At 48.3% G+C, this 10237-nt stretch overlaps 1 pseudogene; it reads right to left on the bottom strand.

Moving 5' to 3' along the window:
• Nucleotides 1–5452: 5452 nt before the first annotated feature.
• On the bottom strand, nt 5453–9783 carry LOC113033353 (uncharacterized; annotated as a pseudogene).
• Between the last annotated feature and the right edge of the window lie 454 nt (nt 9784–10237).

The following is a 10237-nucleotide window of genomic DNA, read 5'->3' as shown; positions in this document are numbered from 1 at the left end:
AGTCTCTTTAAAGGCTTAACATCTTCCAAAAATCCAAAATCCAATTTATTTATATAGCACATTTAAAAACAAAAGGTTTGCCCAAAGTGCTGTACAAAAGCATTTTAAAAACAGGAAACGAAGATGCCTGTCTAATATTTAAAGGCAGCGTATTCCAAAGTTTTGGGACCATAATTGAAAAGGCTCGTCCTCCTCTACGTTTCAGCCTTGATTTTAGGACAACCAACAGCAGCTGGTCAGCTGATCTGAGGGTCCGTGAAGGAATATAAGGCTGATGTAACTCAGAAAGGTATGGGGGAGCAAGACCATTAAGGCATTTATAAACCAGTGTTAGGACTTTGAAATTAATTCTGTGATGAACAGGAAGCCAATGAAGAGAAGACAGGATAGGTGTTACATGTCCATGCCTTTGGGTACCAGTTAAGAGGCGGGCAGCAGCTCATCTTGCTCATCTTCAGCACGAGCTGAAGATGAGCAAGAGACCCTTGGCTGACTCCAACATAAAGTGCATTACAGTAGTCAAGCCGTGTTGAAATAAAGGCATGTAATACCTTCTCCATGTCCGGTCTTGACAAAACTGGCTTCAGCTTTGCTATTTGCCTCAGCTGCAAAAAGCTTTTTTGCAACACCGAACTAATATGTTTGTTCAATTTAAAATCTGAGTCCATAATGACTCCCAAGTTTGTCACATGCTGTTTGATACAAGACCCTAGCCAACCACAATTTACGAGCAGGTTGCATGAAATATTATTAGGTCTAAATACAATCGCCTCCGTTTTACTCTCATTGAAACTCAAAAAGTTCAGAGCCATCCAAGCTTTGACATCTTCAAGGCAGTTCAAAAGGATTTGGATGGAGCCTGGGCCATTTGGTGCAAAAGGCAAATAAATTTGTCAGTCGTCTGCGTAGCAGTGAAAGGATATTTCATGTTTTCTAAAAATAGACCCCAAAAGGAGCAGGTATAATGAAATAAGAAGAGGGCCAAGGGTTGAGCCCTGGGGCACCCCACAAGAAAGGGGGGCTGAGGTGGACTCAAAATTTTCAACTTTAACACTAAACATTCTTCCACTCAAATATGAGCAAAGCCAATCGAGTGCTGCACCTTTGATGCCAACCAGGTGTGTCAAATGGGCATATAAGATGCCTCAGTATTTCACTATTAGTCATAAAACCACTGAAGAATATATGGCTTTTCCCATCAAGCCTGCATGTGCTTTAGAGTTCCTTTAATGGTTTGACATCCTTTCAAATTGCCATTATCAACTTTTCAAAGTTGCAGTCATTATTTCCAGCAGCACCCAGAAAGACGTGACAGGATGAATGCACAGACTAGACAATTTTCCTCCCCTTATGTTTATTCATCCAGCCAAATGAAAATTTCAGAGAAGAAAAGTAAAAGATGATCAAACATGACGAGAGCACTCTGCTGTCTCCCTTTATGTTTGAAATGTATCTTCCCTGATATTGCTTCTTTCTGGGATGAGAATTTAAGATCCAAGTGGGTTCCATCTTGCATCCATTTATCAGCACGGAAATGTTCCTGTTTGCTTTGAGTTAAATTATTTCCACTCTGCCTCAGCTACTCTGTTGGAAAGAAACTGCTTCAATGCTTTATCTTTTTCTGAGGAAATACACTATGTAATAAGAGGTGATAGCAATATTACAAAAACGAGTCTCTTCGGTCTCTGTGATTTCAATCTATTAGGGAAAAACTTGGTTTGTATTTGCTCGTATAAAAGCCAGACTGGAGATGAAGTGAAGGTGCCTTTCTTTTCATTAGAAAAGAATGAAGCTGCTTGTTTTCCTCTTGTACAAATAAAAAAAACTGACTGAGTTTGTTGTGTGAAGCTTTATTTTTGCTGCACAAGAAACTTAAGGCTGGCTGGCTGGCTTGCTTGCTTGGCTGGATGTATATAAAACAACAAAACAATCACACTAGGCATTTATCTCAAGTGTTCACCTTGACCTGCATTAGTGAAACAGAGTTACAGTCAAATCACGAGGTCAAAAACTGACATCTATGCTGACATGCTAAATACAACAGTAGGGAGCATGCATACTGTATGGGATTTTGTTGATTTAAAAATCCAGTGTCATAGTTCCTATAATTAAAGATCCAAATGTAGGACTCAAAGCACACTAAATGACCAAAATGAGATTATTAATATGTAAACAGAAGAAAAAAATAAATAAATCCAAAACCAGAAGAAAAAGAAACCCAAAAGCTTTCATCAGGTGCCGGGGGGAAGGAGCCCACTGGGTTATAGATACAGATGCTAAGAGAGAAAGACTAAGTAAAAGGACAGGACTAGTTATACACATTTGCTATTAAGTGAAATGGAGACAGTGTCAGTAGTGTCTTGTTTCCCCCAGCTATATTATATTGTTGAATTATGAACGCTGACCTTAATTGAGGCCTGCAGTTATTTAAGTGTTGTTCTGGGTACTTTTGAGCTCTTAGATGAGTCTCTATGTGCTAGGGGAGTAGGTCAGCCACTCCTGGGAAGGTTCACGACTGTTTCAAGATTCCTTCATTTGTGGATAATCTCTCAGCATAGTTCACTGCATTCCAAAGCCTTAGAAATTTCTTTGTAACACTTTCCAGACTTATAGATGTCAGTGACTTTCTTTCTCAGCTGTTTCTGAAATCATGACATGATGTGCTGCTTCTCGAAAGTGCATGTCTTTGGGCTGTGAAAGGAAGTCGGAGTACCCAGAGAGAACTCATGCAAACACAGGGAGAACATGCAAACTTCACACAGAAAGACCCCGGCCTGATGGTGGAATTGAACTCAGGACCTTGCTGTGAGGCAACAGTGCTAACTACTATGCCACTGTGCTATCCGAACATACAATTATAATGGCTCCTGTTGCACGTCATGTCATTATTACATTATGATGTGGTGATAAGTAAAGTGAGGCCATGTAATTTCACTAGCTGGGACCACATCCTCAGAACGATAAGCGAAGAGGGATGAGGAAGTATGAACTGGTGCGGCAGTTTGGGGAAGGCCTCAAAGGGGACTGGCGACGGCTCCCGGGCTAGGTAGATCCCCAAAGAAGGCATCCCCTGTGGAAGTGAAGACTGGGCGTTTTCAGAGGTCTTAGCGATTGTTACGAATGTATAACAGTAGGCTTAGGATGATAAGCGGCCGAGGAGCTGGTTATGTGGTCGGGGTTTCCTTGCGAAAGGCAGAAGTCGTGGCGCCGATGCGGAGGGAATGGCTAGAGAAGAGATTTGGAGGAATCCCAGAAGACGAGAGCACTTGACAAATGCGTGAAAGAAACCATGATCTGGTTACAGGGTGGCCGGATTCGGTGAGCAGTTTGGCAAAGAAGTTGATGCAGCTGAGGTATGTCTTTATCGTGGGAATTTTGATGCACGGAAACCGGAAGGCATAAGGTATTAAGCTGTAACGGTTACAATGTCGAATGACGGGAAGGAAATATTGAAGTTACTATGGCACGAACGGGACGCGTTCCAAGCGGTCCCATAGGTGGACGATGTGCTTGCTGCGAGACTATTTATTATTGCTACTTGGAGACACTGCTGGGTTCCGCGATGCTAGGGTTTAGATTTCGAATGTTGTGGCTGAAAGTGGAGGAACCGGAGTCGGAGCGGCCTCTGCATGGAGGCCAAGAATATGGATTTGTGGGTCACCGCATGGAGGGCATGATGGAAGGAGAGTTGCTACGGTCTTGTTGATTATGTCGACTACGGGGAGATGGTCGGAGTGAAAGAGGACTGATCTTCTTGACCATTCGTGGCCCCACAGAAGGCCGCGATGACTGCCGGATAGAAGAAGGCAGGAACCGCTCGTGGATATAATGGTGAAACTCGGGAGGCCCGGCTGAGGAGAAACCACGTTCTGTCTTAATAGCCCCCGAAGCCAGCAGAAAGGGCGACGCCTGTGTAGAGCTGAATGTCACCGGTGTGTGACGGCCGATCGTCGTAAGAGAAGAGATGCCGTTCCAGTTATCAAGCAGGAGTTGCCAGAGACGGGGTTTGGCTCCGGAGCGCTATTGAGCGTGATAGAGTCGAGGAGTGACACTGCGAGTGAAGCAGGTGGGAGATAAAAGGAGCAGGGAGGAATTATGGGATTATGTGTGTAGCACGGTACAAATGACCCGAAGGGGAGAGCAGCTGATGTTTGGAGCACGTGGGACAAGTGATGCAATAGAGCTATTCAATGGGCAGAGAGGCCTGGAAACGTTTGGTGCCGAGGACTCAAGGGACGTTAAAGGTCCCGCTGTTTGCTCTTCCGACGGTGGAGAGCCGTTCTGGAGCAGACGGATGTCGGAGTGGATAGCCCGTGGGCTGGCAGAGACGAGGGAGGGGAGGCGACCAGGAAATCATCTAGAGATGGACCAAAAAGGCAGTTTATGGTTGTTGGAGGATCTAACATGGAGTGTCGGGGAGTGAGTCGAAGAGCTTGGGGCTGCTTTTATAACCGAAGGTCGGCCTGACTGTGAACTAAAAGGCCTCAAGATGACTCTGAATGGGCACCAGAAATCGGGGTGGATTGGCGAGACATTAAGGCACTCGTGATGTCAGCTTAGGAGAGTCACACACCTCTGCTGGCAAGTATAATGAGAAAAATGGCATGGTTCAGTGGGGTTGTGGGGGAATGCAGGGCGGGAATGGCTGCTGCCGCAAAAGCAGCAAGAGTGGAGATAGCAGCATTGAGACATAGAACAGCCGGAGTCGTTAAAGTTATTGCAGATGGAGCGGCCTCCTAGGTGCATGACGGGCCTGCCCCACTTGTCTAAACCTTGTTGCTAAGGCATGAAGGAAGTGGAAGTCGTGGGTTTGGGAATTCCTGGTACTGGAGCCGGGGTCGAACGGGTAAGAATGGAAGGACGGCGTGAGGGCTGACTCTTGTTTTGGGCTGGGACGATGCAGGCGGAAGCAGGATGTGATGGGGCACAGCACGACTTGCAGGAGAGAGAAGAACGAGCGGCAGAGATGCGACGGTAGAGTTCCTGATCGAGACTGCCCCAGAAAGTGTCTTGGTTAAACTGCCAAAGGCGAGCAGCTGCCTGAGAAGCAAACTGGATTTGGTACTGATAGAAGCCGGTGCTGCCGAATCACAATGCGAGATCGAGTACAATGGACGGGTAGGAGTCGAACTCTTGTCTTCGGGAGGGAAAGGCGGTGCAGAGAATGTCTGTGTACAACGAGAAAGCAAAAGCAAACTCAAGTGGAGTGAGCTCTTTCACCACTCGCAAGTGGAGAGTGTTTGCTAGCGCTGTCCGTAGAAAATGCCATTTTTACCATTCTTCCCGCTGTAAACAACACTGTTTTATTCGGAAAAAAGCATTGCGTGTATTTCTTATCATAACTTTGCTTTTACGTGGCCCATCGACACAATTCAAAAACTGGTATATAGTTTGAAGTCTGCACTTTCGACCCAAGTTTAAATGGAGACTCTGAGTTGTCGTCTTAAATTGGTCATGTGATTTTGACGCAGAGGGTTAAAATGTGCTCCAGGGTTCCTCTCTTCTGCCAGAGAAGACAGCCTGGTGTCTCCACTTTCCCCCAAGTGACTCCATTCAATGGACTTGGTAGCACATCATATACTGCCTGAATCAGGAATTTTATCCGCTGGGGTTCTGCTTTCCACAGTTCATTCTATGTGACCTTGCGCTCTATAGCTTGCTCCCATCTTGTCCAAGCCCCCTGCAGCCTCAATTGCACCATTTGACTGGTTTGCTTCTCCTCAACTCCTGCTCGCACCTCCTCCAGGATCAGCGACCACCTCTCTTTCCCCTGTGCCTTGTGTTTTTTTTTTTTTTTTTTTTTGCCTGCCCCGTTTGGCTCTTTTGCCATCAGAATTGTTGTCTAAAGGCAAAGAAAGATGCCCAACGGATTTACTTTACCAAATTGACCATCCCAGCCTTGCCGTAATGGTCCATTTGATTCACCTTTTAATGTTTATTTTATTTTCACTTACTGAATACGGGACAGACTTGACTGGGGGAAAGAAGGGGAGAAAGAAAGAGGGAAAGAGAAACAGCTGAGAAAAGGGACGGGGGAGAAGGGCAAAAAACAAAAAACAACAGAATGAGCAGGAAAAAAAATGCATATATCAATCACCTGGATCACCTGCTAAGAAAGAAAAAAGAAAACAAGCAGAAGAGAACAAGAGTAATAGAATAAAGAACATCACAATGATATATGGGAATATGACAGTAAATACTAAATATTAAACATTATTGTGCAGCACATAAGATCAACAGAACACAGTGTGCTTTGAGGTAGGAGCCAAAAAGGGTGTAGTTTGTGGGTGTGATCACCCGTGTGTAAACCTGTGAGCATGGACGCGCTTGTTTTTTTTTTTTGTTTGTTTGTTTTTTTAAAAGGTTCCTTCATGCAATGATCTGCTAGAGGGTGTGGGGGGCCACAGCCCCGTCCTCCAGGGCATGAAGCAGGTATGGAGGAGATCAAAACTCCAGACATCCAGAGGTCCCCAGAACACAAGAGACCAAGGAAGACCAACAGAGGGGCAGCCGCGCCACTGTCCCAGAAAGAGCTGAGGAGAGTCCCAGATGAGGGCTCACTCAGCAGCCGCGGAGCAGAAGCCAGGGGGAATTGCAGTGACGCGCCCGTGAGCTCCGCCGGCAGCCAGCCGTGCCTGAGTGACCGAGCCCCAGGCCGAGCGGCCGGGGGCACCCCACCTCCGAAGTGGCCCGAGCGAGCCCCAGGCTCCAGGCCCCGATAAGTGGCCGCCAAGGAGTGAGCCGGTGTGTACCTGGACGCCCATCCCCGGACACAAAGAACCACCAACGCACCGATGTCTGAGGGAGTCCGCCACTGGCAGGGGAAGTGGTGGTAGGGGGAGATAGGCCTCCAAACCTTGGAGGGCCTAAGATGTCCCCAGAGAGGTGGCGCCTGACACCCAACCTGACATATAGACACAGAAATACAGGCACACACATATACAAACATCCATTCCCACCCTCACGCTCTCATATGCACTTACTCCACACTCAACCAACGTGGAGACAGACATAAAGAGACGCTGTACACACGATCACACTCCCCAAGCGTACTCTACAAACCAGGTCTAGGTACCCTTGCCCCTGGAGGGGGGAACTGCACCCAGACCCAGGTGGTGTTACCCTTTTCCCTGCGGTGGGGAGAGGCAGACCGCCCCGACTCCGCAGCAGCAGGGAGGCCCCACCCTCCAGACCGCAGTCGGACGGCCAACTCCTCCTCCTAGTCCTAGCCCCCCTGCTCCAGCAGGTCGCAGAGAATGGGGGTGAGAGAAGACTCCAAACCTCCCTCCACCCGCTCATTGTAGTGTTGATGCATGTGTGTTCTAAGGTGCATTTAAAACCCAGGAGGGCATGGAGCTACCTGCCAGAGAGCAGCAGGTAAGCGCATGGTCCCTCCTGCTAGCCCTCAATGTCTATGTGTATTTAACATTGAGAGGTGGGCAACGACGCCAGGGGTGAGGTGTACACCCTGATGGTACTTTGGATTCCGTGTATCGTGCCCACCGCCAAGATCCTATATGTATGTGTAATGAGAGTGTGAGTAATGTGAATGTCTAAGTTGTGGGATAAAATTGAGGCAGAGGCAGCCAGAAGGGGACAGAGGGGGGGGGGGGGGTAGCCTCCTCTGCACCCTGGTGACATACCCCTACTCCAAGGTCCTGCATGTGTGGGTGGTTGTGGTGGAGCGGGAAGAGGGAGGCAGCTGGAGATGGGGAGGGAAGGAAGGGAGGGGCAAGTGACCCCTCCCTGGGGCCAGCTCCCCCGCTGACCCCAGTGCCTTGTCATAGTTAGGTGTTCTACTGCTACCTAAACCCGCTCTTCCCTGGGCCACTGTACCCACTATCACCCTTTGCTGCAGCCTTGATACTGCAATGTCTACAGCCTCAGCAGCCAGGGAAACCTGGGGGTCACTGGACTCCCGATATTGGAGCAGCTCCCTGGACCGGCTCACCATGAACTCCTCGCTTAGGCTGCTAAAGAGGAGCTTCAGCTTGTTGTTATGACCATACAGAGCAATGCTACTCAGGCTTCGTGGCAGTCCCAGCCACCTGCGCAGAAACCTGCTGATCCTCATCTCGAATCCTTCCGCTGTTGAGATGGGAACTTCATAGACTAAGAGGGGCCACAAAATCCGGGGCAGAATTCCATGCGGATAAATCCAGGCCTTAAACTTGCAAGGAAGGCCAAATTTATCCACTGATGAGAGCCAGGTCTCCAGGTCTTCGTTGGAGGCTGCATCTTTCAGGCTGCGGTTAAATACCTTACCTATGCTCTTCACGGGCGCCTCATTAAGTTTCTTCAGCACAAGCGACCTCGACTTGGTGGGCTTGAACCTCATGCGTGCCCAAGAAATCATTTCATCAAGACCCTTCAGTATCCACCTGCACCCTGGAACAGACGTAGTTGTCACCGTCAGGTCGTCCATGAAAGCTCTGATGGGTGGCTGCCTGACTCCAGACTTGGTGAGTGGCCCTCTACACTGGACTTCTGCAGATTTGACCAATATGTTCATAGCAAGAGCGAAAAGGATGGGCGAGATCGTGCATCCAGTGATAATCCCCTTCTCAAGCCAGTCGGAAGTTGTTGTTCCGGAAGAGACTCTCAGGTGGAAGTCGGCGTAGTAATCCAGGATAAGATTCCTGAACTTTTCTGGGATGTAATACCGGTTCAGTGCCTGTTCTACCAGCTTGTGGGGTACAGATCCGTAGGCATTTGCAAGGTCAAGCCAACAGAATCAGAATACTTTATTTATCCCCAAGGGGCAATTAACAAACAACCGAGCAGCATACGTTGAAGATGGTTCATAGTACTGCCAGGTCCCCTCTGTTCTCCCTGGCTTCCCTAATGAGCTGTGTGACCACATCTGTATGCTCCAGGCACCCTGGAAACTTCGGGATCCCTCCTTTCTGGACTGAGTTATCGATGTAAGAGTTCTTCAGAAGATGTTCTGTCAGTCACTTAGCGACGATGCTAAAGAAAAATCTAAAGAAAATCTTCCATTCAACACAGCAACGAGATGGTTCGGAACTGCTCGATGTTCTTCTCCTCCTTTGGGATCCACACCCCCTCCGCTTGTCTTCACTGGTTTGCTACCTTACCCCTCCTCCAAATCACCCTCATGATTCTCCAGAGTCTAGTCCGTAGCCTCGGACAGTTCTTATAAACTTTGCAAGGTACTCCACTGGGCCCTGGAGCAGAGCTTGCTCTCTTTACCGCCTCCTGGATCTCCTTCCAGCTGGGCTCCTCCCCATCGAATTCCTGCTCTGGTGCAGATGGATCGATCAGGGCGTGACAGGGACCAAGATCTTGCTCTCTACTTTCGTTACTGTAGGTCTCCTTAAGGTAGTGGTCGCCTTAAGGTCATTAACCTCTTGTGGATTATGCTACGTAATTATGCAAGGGGTCCCCTCTCCTTCTCACTCGCCGCCTTAGCTGATATATCTTGTTGGCTCTGTTGTTCATGGTGTAGAGGCTTCGCTGTCCGCTTCTCCTCTTGTCCAAACCTATCATTGTTGTCATTGTCTTTAGGCATTGTTCAACTTGTCCTTTGGCAGTTGCTTGCAGGATGGTATCAACGTCTTCGTCGAACTGGAGCCACTCCTTCTCCTTGCTAGCTTGAGGCCACTGCACCCGACGATGTTCTGATGACTTGTGAGCTTCAAGGGCCTGCATCACCTGGAGGCTCCGGGGAGTGTGGGGTGACTCCGGGCCTGGTTCCTCCTTCGTCTCACCAGGTGTGCTTCCTGCGCACTGTGATGCCAACACCTTCTCCTCATACTTCATTTTGGCCTGGTGGATCCGCAGGCCATGTCGGTTCTTGCATATCTTGCCTCATATGCATTCCGCGGTCGTTGTCATATTACCATTGCCAAGTGTCGTATTTCTTTGATCCATCCGGTGGGATTCTCTTCCACCCCCCCTCTCGGGAATCCCTGGGAGTATATTTCCAGTAGGTTGACTTGTAGCTTTAGTGGGATCTTCCTCTCGGAAGATGCAACTTGGGATGCCACCCCTCGCTGCCCCTATGCCGACTTTCCAAGCTGTCCACTGTCATGGAAATGAGAACAACGGGCATTGGAGAAGGGGGCATTTATAGTCTGAGGTAAGAAGGGGCGTGAAGGAGGAGTGGTCCCGCTCCTGAAATTCAGACGATATCTCCACCAGTTAGCCAGATATATTTCCATGATTCATTGTTTTAAACACCAGTTATGCTTAATTTTCTTGCATGCCATTGTTA

This window comes from Astatotilapia calliptera, chromosome 12 (assembly GCF_900246225.1).
Source record: "Astatotilapia calliptera chromosome 12, fAstCal1.2, whole genome shotgun sequence".
NCBI lineage: Eukaryota > Metazoa > Chordata > Actinopteri > Cichliformes > Cichlidae > Astatotilapia > Astatotilapia calliptera.
Note: the sequence above shows the minus strand (reverse complement) of the source record. Positions and strands in the feature narration are given on the sequence as shown.